Source organism: Gadus macrocephalus, chromosome 6 (genome assembly GCF_031168955.1).
Source record: "Gadus macrocephalus chromosome 6, ASM3116895v1".
Classification (NCBI taxonomy): domain Eukaryota; kingdom Metazoa; phylum Chordata; class Actinopteri; order Gadiformes; family Gadidae; genus Gadus; species Gadus macrocephalus.
Genome location: NC_082387.1, coordinates 5,724,449 through 5,745,634, shown reverse-complemented (window position 1 = coordinate 5,745,634; position 21,186 = coordinate 5,724,449). Strand labels below are relative to the sequence as shown.

The 21,186-nt window shown below is 43.4% G+C and overlaps 1 protein-coding gene and 1 long non-coding RNA gene across 3 annotated transcripts in view; both read left to right on the top strand.

The window, feature by feature from the left end:
• LOC132458747 (serum amyloid P-component-like) overlaps positions 1 to 21,186 on the top strand; it is a 197,667-nt gene that overhangs the window by 139,081 nt on the left and 37,400 nt on the right. The gene's annotated exons all lie outside the window — the stretch shown is intronic.
• On the top strand, positions 12,081 to 20,375 carry LOC132459256 (uncharacterized). 2 transcript variants are annotated; one of them, XR_009526178.1, is made up of 7 exons: positions 12,081 to 12,637; positions 13,704 to 14,803; positions 15,516 to 16,346; positions 16,457 to 16,649; positions 17,291 to 17,505; positions 18,261 to 18,420; positions 18,736 to 20,375. It is a non-coding gene; the product is annotated as an uncharacterized LOC132459256 (long non-coding RNA). The 2 variants fall into 2 exon arrangements; XR_009526179.1 differs by lacking the exon at positions 13,704 to 14,803 and having other exon boundaries at positions 15,828 to 16,346.

Here is a 21,186-nt window from a genome sequence, read left to right as displayed (position 1 = left end):
ATGTCTGTCAGAGCAGAAGGACGTTAAAGAGGAAGTATGCAACATCCAGCCCTCTGTAATACCTCCATGTACCATCAGGTGGCAGTGCAGCCTCATAAGATCATGTTCAATGGGGGAAGCGGTTATAAATCCAACTAAATCAGTGGTTCTCAACCTTTTTTGAGCAAACGCCCCCCTGACTTTACCCTAATCCCCCCCCCCAATAAAAGAATAAAAATAAACGAACAACCCCACTTACACTCGTGTTATATTGCTTAAAGTTGTCAGTGGATCGTTTTTCATTGATTTTGCGTTGGTCACTAATAGCAATGAATGCCCTCTGAGTCGGTTTTGGTGCAAAAAATATAAAAATATTAATTCATGACATGCAATTAAACTTCCAGAGAGAGAGAGAGAGAGAGAGAGAGAGAGAGAGAGAGAGAGAGGAGAGAGAGAGAGAGAGAGAGAGAGAGAGAGAGAGAGAGAGAGAGAGAGAGAGAGAGAGAGAGAGGCCCAGAAAGAAGAGTTGAAGAAGAAATGGTTGGATTGAACATTCATTCACCGTGACAGCGGTGCGGGCACTCCCGCGACTCCCGGCCGCCACGTCTCCCGTCGTGCCGCGGCAGACTGCGGCCCGGGCACCGTGACCTTGGGCACCGCGACCACTCCCGCGTCTCCCGCGACTCCCGCCATGCCCCGTTAACGAATTAATGAATGGCCCGGGAACCACGGGCAACGCGGACTCCATGAAAACAGACAAAACAAACGCAGAGGCCTAATAAGGCCTATATATTTTGTGTTTGAAATGCAACAGCCTTTTCGTGGGACTACGCTCAGAGCAGCTGGAACTGAACAAGAGGAAGGAGGAAAACGGGCTATGAAACAAATTTTGATATCGGCCATGTGTTGTGTTGGTTATTGAACTGTTAACCCGCAAACATGGGTTACGTTTATCGTCGTTACTATAGAGATCATGACGATAGCTGATGTAACGGGAGTCCGGGCGTGTGCATGACCGAACCGCGCTGTATTATCACGGTTCCACTGTGCATAGACAGTAAAAAGTAGCTGAGACGGTAGAGGGGTTAGAAACCAATAAATGAAAATAGGCTATTTATTTCAGTAGCCTATTCTTTCAACGTGATTCCCAAAAATGGAATCACGTTCCCAACGTTCCCTAGGTTGTGCGAACGCCCCCCGAGTAGGCCTACCGCCCCCGTTGAGAAATCATGAACTAAATCAACGCTGTGACATCCTGCCTTATTAACATGAGTGGGCATGATGGGATCCATGTGAAAAGTGAAGCCACTTGATTTCTCATTAGCTGGATAGTGTTATATTAACAAATGAATTGTGGCCCACCCTTGTCATCATCTGCATTGTGATGAAGCATCACAACTGGACGAAGACGTTTTCTCAACCGTCCTAGGACATGGGCTCTGTAGCTGTACATCTTAATTCATAATAATGGACAGATATGAGCTGATTGACATCTCTAGGAAACCAGCCAACTGGTGGGAAAAGTGAGGGGGAGATCGAGAGATTATATGCACATAGGATTATGCATGAATGTGTGTGTGTATGTGTGTGTGGATAGTCATAAATGGGGATTTGTGTGTGTATACATGCATGTGGATGTACATCTATGTGTGCGTGTGTGTGTGCGTGTGTTTGTTTTTGTGTGCGTGTTTTTGTGTGTGTGAGAGAGTGTTGTCAAGATGTACATGTTTCAGAGGGACAGCACGCAGCCATGATCCATTCAGATACGGCATAATTTATCTCTGTACATAGGATGTATCTGCTGCACCTTTTGGCTCCGCTCCCTCTCTCCTCTCCCATGTAATCGAGGAGACAGCAGCCCCTCTCTAATCTTTTTCCACTCGCTCTATCCAACACATTCTCACTCTGAGCGCGTAGATTTTTGATGAACGGTCAGTGACTTTGGCTTCAGTTTCTGACGCAAAAGGGTACCCTTGTGCTTCTTTTTTCGACGCATGGGGTTTTCAACTCGTTACAATGTAACCCCTTCACGGGGGACCCGATGGCTGCACATAGAGACGCTATGAGCATTCATCCCATTGGTTAACGGAGGACCTTGCGCTTCTTTTTTCGACGCAGGGGGTTTTCCATTCATTACAATGTAATCCCTCCGCGGCAATATATGAAGCTATGAGCATTCATCCCATTGGCTAACGGAAGAGCCGATGGCTGCACATAGAGACGCTATGAGCATTCATCCCATTGGCTAACGGAGGACCATGTGCTTCTTTTTTCGACGCAGGGGGGTTTCCACTCATTGCAATGTAATCCCTCCACGGCAATATAGTCTGGGGTCAAAAGGTCAAAAGGAGCCGGCACCACGCCGCTTATGAGATAACAAAAAGTTAATGTGTATTTCTCTCATAACTTTTTGTCATTATTAAAGAGAGGCCTGATTCTCAGATCTGCATGTTGGATGGCTAGGGTGTAGGTCTGGGAAGAACTTCAGGCCAAAATCTTGCAAGCGAGCCGCTGGTTGAGGTGCTACGAGATGGAGCACTTGCCGAGTCATTTCCTGTAGGGCTGGAGCCACAGGTTGAAGCGTAGGCGTCCTTTGAGACCCCCTTTGATATATAAGAGACACCAAGGTACAGCTTACTTAAATGTTGTAGACTCAGTCACCTATTGCATCACTTCCTTTAGGGCTTCGGCCTCCTAATTGATCATTGTAGTAGGCTATAATTGAATGCCCTATTTCATATAGGTATATGATACCTCCACCACTGGGACGTGGCAACAATTCTCCAAATCCATATGGGGAGGGGGGGGATGCTTGTGGACAGTAGGGGTGTACACTAGACATAAATAGGAAGCAAACTCAGGAGAAGGAATGACCTCTCACAAATATTTATTTAATAAATTGTTTCAAATAACCCTGCCTCGTTAAATCAATGAGCTTAGTGTTTTGCTTTCAAAAATAGGTTATAGAAGAAGTCTAAACTGCAGAAAATAAAAACATCCAAGCTGCCTTTTAAGGATACCTTGGAATATCTGTCTATTTTTTAAACATCCAACCCTAGTTTACGACAAAAACAACACAATTGACGGCAGCTCCTTTGCCGCGTGGTTTGTATTAGAGGGGGCGGTCGATAGCAACCACCATAGCAACCATGACGGTCAAGTGACTGGATGCAGCCCCGTTGAAAAAAATAGAATACCACCCTACAAACTCAGGAGATTAATGATATTTAAATTATTGTGACCATGAAATCTTTATTTGCATGGGTTTACATTTCGTTCTGTGGAGCATGGAAAAATTGGAGAAACACTCCCATTCAGAATGCATTGGTTATTTTTATTTATTTATTTATTTTCAGTTTTTGAGGAGGTGCTTCAAAGATGCTAATTTTTCTGCAATAATCCAAAATCCAATGGAAAAACCCGTTGGCTTTTTGTCAAGGGAACCCAGGGCGACACTCACTTCCGGGTTGGCCAACCGACGTCATCCCTCCACCACTCTACACTGTAAAAACACATGTTCAAGTTGAATGATAATGCATGAATTTATTCTTTATTCTGCCATAGTAACACGGTAAATAAATGGCTTGTTTTTAATATGTGTTCAATAAAACGTAATCACGGACAAAATACGTTTTTTAGACAAACGTAATTGAGAATGCCGAATAGTTCTCTGGGAACGTAGTTTTGATGACAAAGGGTTGCTCTGTCAGTTGTCAAAAAAAGCGGACGGACGTGGTCTCTATAGCAACGACCTCAGCTACCCAACACTGATCAAATAAACGATTGTTTCTCTCAATCAAAGCACAAAACAGGACAACTGATGCCCATAGCCTTAACCCATACATGTTGTGTAATTAACAAGGACACGTTGGTGTAGTTGTGTTGAGGAATGTCACAGATTTCACTGTAAAATCGCCGTTAATGTCCGTTACCCATGGGATGAATGCTCATAGCTTCATATTTTGCCGTGGAGGGATTACATTGCAATGAGTGGAAAAACCCCTGTGTCGAAAAAAGAAGCACATGGTCCTCCGTTAGCCAATGGGATGAATGCTCATAGTGTCTCTATGTGCAGCCATCGGCTCTTCCGTTAGCCAATGGGATGAATGCTCATAGCTTCATATATTGCCGTGGAGGGATTACATTGTAATGAGTGGAAAACCCCCTGCGTCGAAAAAAGAAGCGCAAGGTCCTCCGTTAGCCAATGGGATGAATGCTCATAGCGTCTCTATGTGCAGCCATCGGGTCCCCCGTGAAGGGGTTACATTGTAACGAGTTAAAAACCCCATGCGTCGAAAAAAGAAGCACAAGGGTACCCTTTTGCGTCAGAAACTGAAGCCAAAGTCACTGACCGTTCATCAAAAATCTACGCGCTCGGAGTGAGAATGTGTTGCTCTATCACCCACCGCCGTCTTCCTCCTGCCCCGCCCTGCCCCGCCCAAACCCCAACCAACACCCCCCTTCACGCCCTTACACTCGCCACTGCTTCCATCTCCTGTGACACATTACTCCACCCCACCCAATCTACACATGTTACATGTACAGAATATAAATATAAAGATATTCCTCCTCAGCGTGATTGTTCCCAGAGAAAAACTGATTCCCACGGCTCCCCACATTCTCACTGCTGCCCTGTGGATTTATGTATATTAAGTGAAATGTGAAATAACTCCAGTCCAGAATGTAAGTGCACTTTGTTGCATATAATTCCTCTTTAGTGTTCCCAGGAGAAGAAGTGAGGACTTTTTAATAACTCCTTCTCTTCACCTCCATCCTCATTAAGACCTACAGCAGAAAGCCTGCTGACAGAGGTGTTGAGAGAGGACTGATATACATGATTCTATCTCTATATATAAACATATCAGAATATATATTAATATTTACATACATATCTGGACCTGACGACTTATTTAATTCATAAAGTAGTTTAGAGAGAGATCTCCAGGCTCCAATTCGATTGTACCTGCCATTCGAAAGGATGTAGTTATTCCATGGGTTACGAGGAGTTAATCACCTGTCAATCAAGCTTCATCAAGCAAGCCCACACCATTGAGGTGGAAGTACTTATTTTTTATTTTTTTTACAGGGCATCCAATTATGCAGATAAAGGCAAGGAGTAGCCCAGCTGCAGGGGAGGGTGGAGGGGAGGAAGAGGAGGAGGAGATGATGAAAAAAGAAGAATAAGAGGGAGAAGAGGAAGAATAAGAAGAAGGTGGAGGAGGTGAGCAATAAACCAATTGCTAAGATGGTTTAAGACAATGAGAAAATACATTAAAGATAGAGGACAGTATGGAAAGCTGGCTATGCTGGCTCCTGTCTGATACTAAGCAGCTGAAATGTAATGTCTTAAAAGGCCATCACAGTCAATAGAGGTCTTAATGTGCTCCAAGCAATTACGATGTCCAGAGGAGAGCAGAGTGCATATAGGATATTAACCCAAGTCACCTGCTCTATCTACTGCCTTAATTAAATCATCCTCCCATGCCCATTTTTATGCAGGCACATATACACACACACACACACACACACACACACACACACACACACACACACACACACACACACACACACACACACACGTGCACACAAACACACACACACACACACACACACACACACACACACACACACTTACACGTACACAGGCCACTGTCACGTCAATTAGTATTAATTAGGTTTGCATGCAGAGAAGTCACGGTTTGAGTGCATTATGTATACCCATGCAGACACACTCACACTCAAACACACATTTCAATGTCTTTATGTGTGTCCGCATTTATAAAATACATTGCAAGGGCACACACACACACACACGCACACACACACACACACACACACACAAGCACATGCACACACACACACACACACACACACACACACACACACACACACACACACACACACACACTCGTAAAATGGATGCAGTGCAGCAACGAGCCCGGTAAAACAGTGGCCGAGCCGAAGTGGGATGTGTCTTTCAGTTGGATATATATTATGTGTGTTGGAGAGAGGAGATTGAAAAACAGCAGGAGGTGGTAAGAAGGTGACAGACTGATGGTGGCATGGGATCTAAAGTGGAGTAACAGTGGCGCCTCGATCTGACCTCACTGCTGTATCGAGTGGATTGATGTCCTGCGTTCTGATGGGTGCTCAGAACACAGCCTCAGCCCCTCCCAACAACCCGCCCGCCCTCTTAGTTTCAAATCAAGGGAGGCCATCAATGCTCTCTCCATCAAACACAATGTTCTCAATCTTTATTTCTGGTTTGATCAGTACAACTGATACAAATGTTGAGCTGTAACAGTTAATTAATTAATGGTCTGAAACCCCAATGAGGCTTCTTAAACATATCTAATTATACTAACCGTGCCTGTGTGTGTGTGCCTGTGGGTATGTGCTTGCTTGTGGGTGTGTGTATGTGTTTGGGTGTGTTTGTGTGTATACTTGTGTCTCCGTGTACGGTCATTTTTCAGAAAGGGGTAGAAGATGGACTGTCTGGGAAAATGATGTTAGCCCATCAGTAGCCTGTCAAGCCTTTCCAAAAGACACACATGCAACACTTCCCCAACACACACACACACACACACACACACACACACACACACACACACACACACACACACACACACACACACACACACACGCTGTCAAAATCCCATGCCACATCTTTACAGAGTTGCCATGGGAATTTTGAGTTAGTGTTGCCTGCATTTAGGTAGAACTACAGAAGGCAGACGTTTACAAAATACATTTATCCATCTGCTTGTTTAATGTCAAACCTTCATGACAGCTGTACACAAAATTGAAATAAATCTGATTAACCAGGTTATGAGGACAAAATAAAATAAAATCGGACTTTCATTGTGCCAACGTTATTTCTTTGTCATGGTTTGCAAGCGTCTTGTTTCTGCAATACAGAATCAGCTTGATCAGAGTTGATCTGTTTTTGCCATTTCTACTTGCTGCTGCTGGCCCCTGTTAACAGCTCCTGGACTTGGACCTCTGCTGACTGACTTATACTGTCGGCTTTGCCTGAAGCACACAGTAGAAACATAAACTTAACCTTGAATAACCTTCTTTTATGTTCTTTTTGACTGCATGGTACAATATATTTTTAAGAATACCACTCAAATGTAATCCAGTAGACAAAGAATCTGAAAGGAAAAAATGCTGTTAATGGGAGAGATTCCAGAGACTTCCTTAAAGAGAAAGAGAGAAATCGATTTCAAATCTGCTTTTGCCAACAACGATACGTCAATATGCAACATGTTTGTGTTCAATTTGAGGTTATTGGAGTGGTTGTCACAGCTCACCGCTGGACGCCTGGGCTCCAAAATCGCCAATTTCTCTTCTGTCTCTGTACCTGCCTGCTTTATTTCCCTCCGTTACGGATCATAGAAAACCTGGGAGACCGAACTTTCCAAATCAAATATAGAGAAAATGCATGACCACATGGCCCTGGGTGGTAAAGCGAAAGACGGGAGACAGAGACCATTTGTGTTGTTGTAAACCTGCATTTTCTCTCAAACCGATGTGTGGGTGTGCGTGTGCGTGTGCGTGTGCGTGTGTGTGTGTGTGTGTGTGTGTGTGTGTGTGTGTACGGACTCCCCTCCCTAGAAAGAAAAGAAAAGATAGGAGACGCTTCTCTCAGGGAAGAAATGAGGTTGGAGAATCTGATGGTGCGCTGTTTGTTTCCCCAAATGAAAGTGTCCCCCTCCTCTCTGGAAGAGGATATAGCTGTGGTGGGGCTGTGTAGAGGTGTGTGGTGAGAAGCCATCAGACACACCTAGCGCACCGGGTAGGGTATGGGTGGGGGTGGGGTGGGGGCGACAAGAGTGAGACAGGATACAAATGATTTGTGGGCCTGAAATAGATGAAAGGAAAAGGTGTAAGGGTGTTGGAGGGCGCATTCAGATCAAGCCTGGGATGGCGAGAAAGGCCAACGCCACTGGAAGGTCTCATTAAGCGCCGTCTAGTGTGGTTCATAGTGGTTCCCCTGATGGGCCACGCTTGGTCTGACCAGGCCGTGTTCTATCCTGTCTTAACAACACAGGGAGAGAGGGGGGAATGCTGATGGCCTGCATGATGGTTAACACACCCAGTCTCACAAATACCCTCACACACCCCAACAACCACACCCACACTTTTCTGTGTGTGTGTGTGTATTTGTGTGTGTGTGTGTGTGTGTGTGTGTGTGTGTGTGTGTGTGTGTGTGGTTGTGGGGGTGTGTGACTGAAGACAGGAGAGATAGGAGAAAGTCAGAGGAGAGACAGATGGGCCAGGTAAATAGGGGTGTCAAGGCAGCGTGATGGAATGAGGAGGAGGAGAATTCATCCTGTGTTTCCCTTCGCCTCTTTCCCTCTGCTGACAGCATCCTGAAATAGGACGCACAGCCTTATGTGTGTGTGTGTCTGTGCCTGTGTATTTGTTTCTGTGTTTATAGGTGTGATGTCTGTGTGTGTGTGTTGTGTATTTCTACAACTTTTGCATCCCTCTCATTGTATGTGTGTGCGTGTGTATGTGTTTTCATAAAGGCATGTATGTATGTGTGTGTACGTGTATGGTCATTTGCATGCATATTTTTCATATGATTGTGCGTGTGTGTGTGTGTGTGTGTGTGTGTGTGTGTGTGTGTGTGTGATTATGCGCTGCTAATATCTACATTGTATTTGCATCTCACTATAATGTGTGTGTGTGTGCTTGTTTGTGGTGTAGTGTACCCCTCAAACCCTGAATCCTGGGCGTTGAGGCGTAGGCGTCCAATTGGGAGCTCCGATTCGGGGAGGGAGATAATAGCGGGGCAGAGAGGAGGCCGCCCTGCGGGGATCATGAAACTCCTATCTCCTTTAATGTTCACAACTGGAATCCCATCAGGTTACTGTCAGTACGACCTTACGCGACCCTTCTGGGGCAGCTCTGATCCCTCTGTGAGTTGCCGCACACCTTGGGGGGGTCCCTGCTTAAGTGTGGTGGAAACAATGCGATTAATGAACGGCTGTTTGTTGCCAAACCACCACCTGGAAGTATGAGCATTAGTTGTTCCCCTGGTTGTTGTTCCCGCTGTTGTTCCCGCTGGAGAAGACATCCGAGGAGCCTCTCGATAACAACGTGTTCTCTAGGCAGATGTAACGGCCTGTACTTACAACTCAAACACCCTCATTCAGACCAATTTAGTGGAACAAAACACACATCATTACAGTGACAGATATGCTTTCCTTTAAACGTGAACAATGTAAACATCAGGACGTCGTCATGAGGGATTTGGTTATTTTCTTTGATGGTCCCCAGAATGCCAAACGGCTCGAGCATACACTATTTGTATTTTTTGCTTTGCCACATAGATAGCTGAATGCAGGGGTTCTGTTTCCAATGTGCTGCCTTGGTGTGGATGTAATTCAAATTATTAAGTCCTGCAGACATTAATACCGAGCCACAAATTAAATTGTCTTGATGAAATGACACATCGATAAGGATATCTGCTTCTCTCTTTCTCTTTAACCTCTCAAACCTTTTTACTTGAAGTCCGCTTTTTTTTTTCAATTTGCCATCCTTCTCTTTCCCTCTCTCCTCTCTATCTTCTCTCTAGCTGATGACTGAGTAGAGACCAGTCATCAGCTCATTTCTTCTCTTGTTGTGTGTCGGCAAGGCTTGGCAGAAGTGGTGGTGGTATGTGTGTGTGTGTGTGTGTGTATTGGGTACAGAGTTCATAGAATCTGTGAATAGGTAGATCTGTGTAACCATCTTATCTCCAGTATCTGCTCTCCTCTTTGCAGTGAACAGAGACTTTTCCTCTCGATTAAAAATAAATGTCCTCCCTTATGCTCCCTGTCACTTCTCACTACTCTAGCTTTCCTATCTCTCTCTTTCTCTCTCTCCTCCGATTACTTTCCCTCTCTCTCTCCCTTGCAGTCTCTCACTCTCTTTCTTTCCCACTCCTTCTTTCTCCTGTTTCTTTCCCTTTCTTTCTTGCTCTCTTTCTCCCTTGCCCTCTTTCACTCTCTCGCTTTCTCTCCCATTCTCTCTCTCTTGCTTTCCTTCTCTCTCTTCTTCTTTCACTGTTTCCTCCATTTTATTTTTTTTCACACACACACAAACACAAACACACACGCACAAACCCAACAGGATATTTTCTCTTTCTGCACAAATTTCATCAAAGGCCTCCTCCCAGGTAACACCAACTCAGATCTCATTAAGGGCATCTAAGCTCTACTTCTGGAAGTGTGCAGACACACACACACATACACACATACTCACACACACAAGCCTCACATGCACATGCACACATGCTTGCAGGTGTGTGTGTGTGTGTGTGTGTGTGTGTGTGTGTGTGTGTGTGTGTGTGTGTGTGTGTGTCAGTGTGTGCGTCCATCTCTGTCCTGTCCGATCATACATTAACCCAGGGTCTTACCGTCTCCGACACCCCATTAACACCCATTACATCTTATTACCATCCCATTGCTCGTTATCACGGCTGCCGGATCACACTTCCTAAACTGACTGAGCATTCAGCTGCCGTCTGTCAAGCCCCAAACCCTCCGCCCCCTCACTCTCTAAACAACCAATGTGTGTGTCCCCACAACGCCAGCCACCGCAGCACTTCTGTAGCAGCTGCTACAAGACCCCAGACTCAGCTGACACAACGTCGATCCGAGTCAACGTCGATTGATCCGATCCAAAGAAGGGCTCACGGGTCAGACTGATCCCCCCCGAGGCACCTCCGTGGGGCGGGAGGAGGGGAGGGCAGGGAGGGGAGGGAGGGGAGGGGAGGGAGGGCAGCTCTTATTAAACATGTCAGAGGGAAAGATTCAGCAGCGTGTGGTAACACATGGATGAATTATGGATTCACCACCGCCAGGACTTCTGTACCACAGTGGGATTTGATGTCAGCGGGGATTAGAGAGAGTGCCATCCGATAGAGAGACACCGTGAGAGAGATAGACAGAGAGGGATGGGCGTGGAGAGGAAGATGAAAAATCAGAGAATGGAAATTTCTGGAAGAAAGAGAAGCCATTTGACAGGATTTGTGGAGTCCTGTTTTTTTCCATCTACATATCATACACTTGGAAACTGAAAAATATATACTTTAGATGCTGAGGCAGACTACAATGTAGAACTAGGCTGCTCAATGTAGAACACACCACATAGTAATGTTGATGCCATGCATTGCTGTTAAGCACTTGACAACCATCAATAATAAAGTAATGAAAAAAGATCTCCACCTGTTCTGGTATTCCGATAGCAGTCCTGTAATCAGTCAAGATACTTTAGAGAAACTTGCCTGCGCAGCCCTTGTGCTGTTACTCCAATATTTATTGAATACTATGATTGTCCTCACTTAGTTAGTCGCTTCGGTGAAGTGGTCCACTTAAGTACTACTGAATGTAAATGCTTGAATACTAATTACCAATGTGAGTACTGTGATTTTATCTTTAAAGTGTAAATTCGTTCATTAACCAATTAGGACATTATCATGTTAACAAACTGGGAATTGGGTTTGAAATGCATTGCAGACTGCAGTTACATGCTCCAGACTGCAACATCCTTTTCAGGGTTCTTACCAAAGATTATTGCTCTGCATATTCTAATTAGGAACTCTAATAAGCTTAATGTTCTACTGTGCTCTGCTCTTTTTAGGTGTGTGTGCTATGTGGCTGCTTATAGGGGTGTATATTTGGGAGAGGAAGACAGCCCGACAGGGGCAGAGAAATAATATAGAAGGGAATGAGAAAGTGTGTGTGTGTGTGTGTGTGTGTGTGTGTGTGTGTGTGTGTGTGTGTGTGTGTGTGTGTGTGTGTGTGTGTGCGCAAGTAATGTTTGTAACAAGAAAAGATTGGATCAGTCCCATTAACTTTACAGGCCCTTCATTGGCACCAGCAGAGCAAGGGTCACGACGGAGACGCCACTGTAAATCTAAAAAAAGACCAGCACATGATGGAGAAGGGGAGAGCTCGAGATATAAAGAGAGAGAGGGAGGATGGAAAGTGAGAGAGCGGGCAAGATTGACATAGAGAGAGAGAGTGAGAGAGCGCGAGAGAGAGAGGGCAAGATTTAACATAGAGAGAGAGAGACAGAGAGAGAGAGAGAGAGAGAGAGAGACAGGGAAGTGCACAACTTGCAGTCTTGTGTTTGAGTCAGAGCGACGCCTGGACAAGTTTCCGTAGCGCAATGGCTATAGCTGCCAGCCGTCCAGCTGGACTTTACAGTCCTGCGTAACTCATTTAATGACTCAACCAAAAAGGGGGGCTTGACGATACCCAGATAGCAAATCATTTTGGCTTTGTTTAGGCATACATTTGGCCTCTTTGGGCTTGTTTTGGCAAATGATATAGCTCCTCTAAGATGTTTGGGTGACCTGTGGCTTAATGATCTGCCATAATAAATAATGGGCGCCAAGTAATTCTGGCTGAGTTATGGCTTATCTGGTTAACCAGCCGACAAGGTGATGAGCGGGACTGCATCTCATGACTTCGGGTGCGCTTATGGCTTATGTCTGCTTAACCAGCCGACAAGGTGATGAGCGAGACTGCATTTCATGACTTACGGGTGCGCTTTGACATCTATCCGGCTTGCCATAAGGCTGCGCCAAGAGCGGGAATTTCGAAGATCCATGCCCAGAAAAGAGCCCCCCAACATCAGTCTGCCAGCGTGATAACTTAAGGTAAGTTGCATAGCCTACATTTATTCTCTTTCTAAGAAAATGTATTGTTATTGCTCATATCAAGTCACTCATAGTCGTTTTATCTGTTTGAAACGCCCTAGTCATACACGTTAAAGCGTCTGCTGAATGACAAAATGGATGTAGATCTATGATTGGATATAGAGAAGGCAAATGAAGCGAGCCGATCATTATTTCCTTTCTAGCTAGAATATATTGTAGCCTATTTCTCGTGGATAATACGCCTTGCAATTAACGTGCATAAAGGTGTTTTAGATAAGGCTACGGTAGGCTATGGTAAATCCCGAGTCTATCCGCGCTACCTTCGAAACCTATGTCGATTAAAGTCGAGCAGGCTAGGCTAATAAGCGGGCCGTGGGAAATATGCAGAGACAGTTAAAAAAAAATATGTGCATAACAAATAACCCCAACCATAAAGTTGCAAATCCGTTGGCCCAACTTGCTTCTAACTCCTGGTTTACGGATCTTGCTCTCTTGGCAGTCCGCCAATCTCTTAAATAAAGCGACGATACCTGTCATTGCGAGCAACGCTAACGCACTTGTTGACGAGCCCATTCACAATCACATTTTGCTACGCCAATTTGTAGGCTAGAACTACGCAGTATACGTCCTTGCGTTGCTTGATGGGCGACACTCGCTTCTGCGTACCTTTTGTTGACTACGAACTCCAAATATGGCTGGAAGAGAAGATTTTGTTTGTTTGTTAGTTTGTTTATTATGTAACCCTCATGAAATTAGGGCTACTAATCTCAGGTGTAGTTAAATTTATTGCCTAAAGTGGGCGCACTAAGCGTGCCATTCAAGGGAAGTCCCCACGAATTAGAAACCCTTTTTCCTCGCAAAGTTTCCCATGAAACGTGTTGAAAGAAGCTCCTAGATTTCGGTATGAAATAACAGATAAAACACTCAAAATATTATCATAGTTTACATGCAATTATACTAATAAGGTTAATTTCCAACTAGACGTCCAACTTGAGAGTGTCAACTGAAGTGATTGCAATAGAATATCTGACACGGGAAACTCAGATTGGTTTTATGTGCACACTAGAAGAATCAGAACCCGGTGAATCTGAATGCTGAGATGGCGAGCCAAAACCGGATCGTGGATGCAGTGTGGCCAACTGTATGATCCAGAACAAACCTGATTCGCTTATCAAGAAGACATCAGACCCCAGTCCTGCCCGTCAGGTAGACAGGTAGTAAGATAGAGATACAGTACACATAAGGACCCGGAACTCGCGGAACCTTCAAGCATACCCCATTTCATTGCACTAAATGGACTATATCCTGGAACATTACACACACTGAAAGGATTGACGATTTCCATCTCTCTTTTTTTTTTATTTTTCATTGATTTATATTGTGGTTGTTGCATTCATCGCTTTATATTGTGGTTGTTGCATGACCGATTGTGAAGCAATAAACTGGTAATTTGTTCAACTTGTTTTATTTGGTTCTTGGGCTGCCTCTCCTTCAAATCTAGGTAGATATTTAGTGTTTTTTTCCAGTACTGGCCCCAGACAAGCGCTACAATTAGTTGTATTATTATATTATATATTTATTATTTATTATTATTAGTAACTATTATGAGTTTAAACGTTCTTTAAATATTCTATCCAATGAATGTACATTAGAATATCAGTATAATTTCTCTGGATGTTACAGAACTCTGCTTGGATGTTTTAAAGTAGGTGCTCAGCTCTTGCCCAAACTTGAAAAACTGCTTGATCGAATACTTGGAATGACGCAAGGGACAACTCAAATTCTCTGCCTTTTCCTCTTTATTTAGAAGTGAAGTGCATATAGCATAGTGTAGTTAGGTTGTTAGGTTGAAAACCTTCAAACATAAATCACAAGAAAAAAGAGACATTGCATTATTATCAAATATGTTTTAGACTAAACACATGACATTTGATACTGCTAATCAAATCATTGCATCTTCTGCAGTTAAATAAGCAACAAAGTCCTACAAAAGCACATCAAATAATTAAAGGTTTCAAATATAAGCAAGCAAAGTATGATTTTGGTTAAACATAAGGATGCCTTTTACTTTACAATTTCGGTCAGCATTCAGATCAAGCCTGATATTTTACAAACTATCATTTTGCAATGCAACTCAAGTTAATTACATACGCAACAACTGATCAGGTGTAGCGGTTGCGTACTCTCTCGTTGCGTTGTGTGATTGAGACCACGATGGAACCATTGGCAGCCAGCCGTTTATTCTGGTGGAATATTTAACATGGAAAATGCTTGTTGAGAACCCTCACAATGGCAGCCTCCCAGCCGGGGTATACGTAGACTGACCATTTACATGAAAATAAATATCACATTAAACAAATGACTCACAAAATATTTGAATGGGCGTTTGGTGACATACCTTTTGGAATATTTAACATGGAAAATGCTTGTTGAGAACCCTCACAATGGCAGCCTAACATGAGAGAAAGACAAGCTGAAGTACACTTTCATGGCGAAGTCGACGCTAGCTAAGTAGTTACGACCAAAGCACATGGTAGCCAAGCTAGCGATCCTGAGACTAAAGTCCATTTAAAAGTAATTACCGATTCCAAGCAACACAATATATATGTACAAGCAACCAAGTATTAAGACAGTATTATGTACATTTAGACTCCCGTAATACATCGCCAAAGTGTGGATTCATGTTTAACTGCTCTGACTACCTACCTCTCCCAGCCGGGGTATACGTAGACTGAGGAGAGGAGGCAGCAACGTAAAATACAACCCCCGCATTCCGCTAGGGGGAGCTCTAGCACTCCAACCAAGGCTCCCACTACCACAGCCAGCGCAAGGATCTCGCTGGCAATGGCAAGTGGGAAGCATTAACCCTGCTACACAGGCACAAACAGGCTACTACTCCAACTTAAGTACTGATGTAATGCCTTAATATACCTTTTCAACATTTCACATATTTATATTCATTTAAATAAGAAAGTCCATTTCTCTACCAGTTGCGTCTCCATTGTTTTGATCATGAGCTGAGCGTCTTTCTTTGTTTTAATTGTTTGCTGGAAGATTTCCTCTGTTCTCAACTTCTCTCTCACAAACTTTTCCTCCCATGCAGGTGTTCAGGCGTGCAGGTGATTGCCTGCCACAGTGAGGGCGGGGCTTGGTTTCTCACACGCACTGACTTTCTCTCTGCCCCCTGCAGGTTCGGAGGTTTGGAGCTGAGACTTGGAGCTGAGATTGTGGCTGTTGCTGTGCATGATTTCCCAGTGCGCTTTGATTTGACGCGACAGTAGGGTTAAACTGGTTAACAGAGTTTGATTTTTGTTCTCATGCAGAAGACCAGCTACTATGTATTCCGTTGTCTGCTTTGACAATTCCGAGGAGGTGGAGGTTATGCCAACGCAATGGTACAATAGTGGGACATGCAGGTGGCCCCCCCACAAGGCTGAGGGAGTCAATCGGGCCATAAGGCAGCTGGAAGAGCCCCAAGATTTCTGGCGTCTATTCGACAATGCCAGGGTTTTTTTTTCTTCAGGAATGTATCCTTAAATAATCAACTGATCAGTACTGATATCAATAAATACATTCCGAAATACGAGTTCTGTTCAACAGATAACTATCTGGAGTGTCGCCAGAAGCTGCCACTGGCTCAAAACCAGACTGATTTGGCATCAGAGGCCGAAGACCCAACAACAGACCGCAGACCCAAAAGAAAAATCAAGTATGACTTTTATGCATCTCAAACTGCCTTTTCTTCCAACATATTTGTGCAAAGCCAGTCTCTTTATGAACTTGTATATTTGTCTTTTGTTTTGTCTGTCTCTAATAAAGGCCAAGTAGACATGTCCGACTGGACTTTGAAAATCAAGACCCCAGTCCTCCAAAGAAACAGGCCTTCCAAAATCTCCCTAAGGCCCCTGCGATCTCTGGACCGTCCAACATCAGGCGCTTCATAACAGCGCAGCCCACACAGAGTGGGTGTTATGAGGTCCCTGTGATCAATGAGGATCCTCAGGATTTTCAGGTAGTAGGATTGCAGAAGTAATTTAAGTCTTTAGTTTTAAATAAAAGGTAATTTAAAAGTTGCCTTTTTAGTGGAGATGATAGATGATAAAATATGTAAATTGTTGTTCACTAATAAACTAGGCAATCATAATTGAAAATTAAGTTGAAAGTTGAAATAATAACAATTCATAGGTGTTAAAATATATATATTTTTACGCCCAGCTCCAGCACTTAATGACCCTGGGGTCAACCCTTCGCCAAGCAATTGGCACGAGTTATGGTGGAGGTGACATGGCAGAGTCAGGGTCAGAAGTGGAGATGGTAGGGACATCTGATCAGGGCCAGTCTGTCAGTCCAGGGACAGGGACTCAGCAGGGCCATTATGCTATCAGAGGTTGTGATCAAATGTGTGGAAGTAAGAATTAATGTGTTACACTCCTCCAGCCTTCACTTGATATATGAGTGATATATTCACTATATATATGAATATATATCATTGGAATAGAATAGATGAATAGATTAATGGATAGGTATCTGTGCAAATTAATAGATAAATAAATACATACATAAATAAATAAATAAATATGAATGTACACCAAAAATACATGCGTTGAGGATTTAAAACAGCCTTTTATATGCCTACTAATGTTACTTTTTCAGCTCTTCTGCGTGACCTGTTGGTTAACCAACAAATCCTGATGGACCAGCAAAAGACCATGATACGCATGATCCAAGACCTCCACAGACCCATCCAGGGAGGTCAGAGGATGTCCACCACCTCAAGGCATACTGCCTATTTTCCGCTAGGGGATAAACTGGCTCTGGAGGCCCTGGAGGGCGACCTGGCAAGCCAGCGGGACCTTCGTCAGGAATTGGTGAGCTGCTTTTGATTTTCTTGTTTCCCATACATAGACCAATGTGTGGCGCAGTGCCACAGAATCAACACCGAGCGCCAAATTGATTCTGCTTCTTTTTTTTTGCGATTTTTTAATTTAAATATCATTCCGTTCATTCACCTCCTCATAGCACTCTTTCTCGCTGACATTCTCGTTCACACACGGCGCATACGCATACGCACACACGAACACGCACACACAGAGACGAGCGCGCATTCATGCCAGTGGTGCGCGGGTACACTAAACAGCAGATTTGCCCGCTCCTCCGCTCAACGCGCCTATCAAAGGAATACCCGTCCCGAAGCAGCGGTATTTTTGGCACAGAGAAGACGTTTTACCAAAGTTTAGTATGATATAGGCTACCGTGCTGAAAAACACCTGGCCAAAATCATTGTTAATTCAAAATTATTTTTAACTACAAAGACGCGATTAATATGAAACACGGCTGTCAGAATCCCCCCCCCCCTCCCCTTCAGGACTACTCGTCTCTCTCCCTCCCCCCCCGTCAGGACTCTTCCTTGTCCTCGTCGTCATCGTCGTCTTCATCTGCGCAGATGACTTTGCATCTGGCCTGAAACCCCCGGGCTGAAAAAGGGTCCCACTCCGCCTCACGAACCACTCATTGCTTTCTGTCTGTGGGAAACACTTAAGGGTAATGCTGAATGATTTATACAAATAATGGAACTTTCCTTTTGAATAAATAATGCTACTGGTTCTTGTTTTTATTTGTATAGATTATCACTCTTGGATTGGCAGGGGGAGCTGATGCCAAGGACACAGTGTGGCGCATTCTCAAACAGGCCATCAAAAATGACCTTGCCAAGAACATCTCATGGCGGGGGATGAATGGAAAGATTTCATTCGAGAAACTACTTCTGAAGGCAGTAGTGATGGGTAAGCATTTTAACTGTTCATCACTTTTTATCACAAGAATCCTGTTCTAGGCTCTGATAAATCTTCTCAAAAGGCTCCTGCACCTATGCAGATTCTACCAGGCTGAAACCATCAGTCTGAACTGAACTCAAAGCACTTTTGAAATGTTTCTGGGAGATACCTATCTCCCACCTGATGAGTTCTATTGGCAATGCTTACAGTTGGAACTTTGCGGGAAGAAGATTGTAGCATGCATTACATTATTGCTGTTTAAATCCAGTTATATCTGTTAAAATCACTGACACAAACTTTCTTTGTGTACGTCTTCAATTTCAGATGCAGTGAGGCGCAATCCATCCTGCTCAACCGCAACGGATGTGCAGATTGCGAATGCCATCAAACGATGGTTTTACTGGGCTGGGGATAGAGAGGGAGGGAGGAAAAAACGCCAGCCGGCTCCAAACCTGGAGCAAACTGATTAAATCTATTAAAAGATACTACTTTCAAATATTTTGTTTCATTATTTGTGCATTATACACATAGAACATAAATTAACAATGCAACTTATGAGGTTTGGGTGAGTTATGGAATCACTTTGGGTCAGTTATGGGATCACTATGGGTCAGTTATGAGATCACTTTGGGTCAGTTATGGGATCACTTTGGGTCAGTTATGGGATCACTTTGGGTCAGTTATGGGATCAATTTGGGTCAGTTATGGGTTCACTATGGGTCAGCTTTGGGATCACTTTGGGTCAGTTATGGCTTCTTTTTGGCAAGGTTCTGGGGATTTCGGCCACTCTTTGGGATACTTCTTTCTACATTTTGGTATTCCAAAATTGGTTTTGGCTAGATTTTGGCCTCCTTTTGTTTTTCTTTTGGCACACCTAATTTGGCCCAAACTTTGGCCATGCGTCATTCCAAAGCTTTGCCAAAATGGCATGCCAGTTTTGGGCCATAAGATTTTTGCTACATCCTATATATTAAAAGGAGCATCGAATGCTACTGCATACTGGCGCTGACGAGATGCGGGCCGCCATCTCGGAATGGTGATCAGCTCCACTCAAAACTGGGAACATAATCCCCAAGAAGGGGAAATAAAAAACCGGTCAGCTATTTTTAAGTTGAAGAAACAATATATGATTAGGCTATATCCACATATCCTACATAAACAATGTATGAATACATTATATATGTATATATCTTACCTTATAGACTATGTCTCTGACTGTTGCTACAGCAGCAGAGTTTATTCTGTCTTGACACTTTGTATTGATATTTTGTATGTACTTTTATTAATTATTATAATGTTTACAGTGATTGTTTTATATGTATTTTTATGCATGTCACTTTGGAATAAAGCGTCTGCCAAATACTTTAACAACATACTTATATAAACACCTGAAAGTTTTAATATCAGCTAAAACCACCAATCTGTTTCACTGGATTCAGATAAAACCAAATTCTGTCTTACCCAACAATGTTAATATTTGAATATTGTTACTTGAATGACTCCATTTATATCATGGTTACAATTATACTGTTAAGAAAGTATTGTCTTATACTTTGCCTAAAATGAGAATGCGTCATGATACAAATCTGCTGATTGAATGTTTATTTATGGATGGATGAATGGAATGGACTGGAGTTTGCATGTGGGAATTGATACAGGAAAATGATCAGACCAGAACGGGTGAAATTCAAAATACAATAAAAAGCAGCCAGGGTAAATGCAGACTGGCCATTTACAGTGTTTCAAAAATAAGAAAATAAAATACAAAAGAATTATCATGGAAAATAAATAATTAAATAATTAAAATAAATCTATCGCATTAGGCCTGATTATCATGAATTAGGAGTGAAATTCAAAATACAATAAAAAGCAGTCAGGGTAAATGCAGATGGACCAATGTAGTGTATGCAAGGCAATGTGAATGTAAAAAATATCAATATCTGTGTGGGATTAAAACCCTGAAAGAGGACTGCCGGGGGGTTCAGGGGGTGTGGGGGGGAGGGGTAGGAAGAGGCTCTGCCGGGGGGTTGAGGGGGGTGGGGGAGTTGGGGGGAGGGGGCGGTAGAGATTCTACCAGCTCTGTAAACAGTGTGGAGTGGGTGCAGCAGAGGAGAGACGCTTTCACATGTACCCTCAGAAACTCTGACTCTATTTGTTCTTCCCCCACAATTTGTTATTGCTCAGCTAGTGGTTGATAATGGCATTGCATGAGTGAGTTGTGTTTTGGCCCTCCTGTGTTACCAAAGTTACCGTGTTACCTAGTTTAATGCAAGATTCTAGATTCAAGATGGTTTTATTGTCATATGCACAACAATTACATAGCAGTTGCTGGCAATGAAATTCTTTAGTCTTGGGCTCTTCCAACAGTGCAATATAAGAGAAAGTGAAAGTATATGAGAAACACAAGTAGGAAAGTTGAGACTTAAACAAGAGACACAAATTAACGGCATCGACAATCGCAAACATGGCATCTGTAGAGATGATTTTGCTTTGTGTCATCCGAAATCCGAAAGTGTAAAAAGTGTAGGCCTAGGCGGTGGCATGTGACACCCCTCACCAACCCGCAGATTATCTCCTCAAAATGTTGTTAAATGACCAGTTACAACTCATTGCCAAAGCAGGGGAACAATAAAATGAAAAGGTCAGGTATATAGTATAATATAAGTATAAAACGTTAAATACAATATATATATACATATCTATTTTCGCTTTGGACTTTGGACTCTATACTGCCGCCTCGATAACCGGTGGTGTTGCTCCGTTTCACCCGGAGCA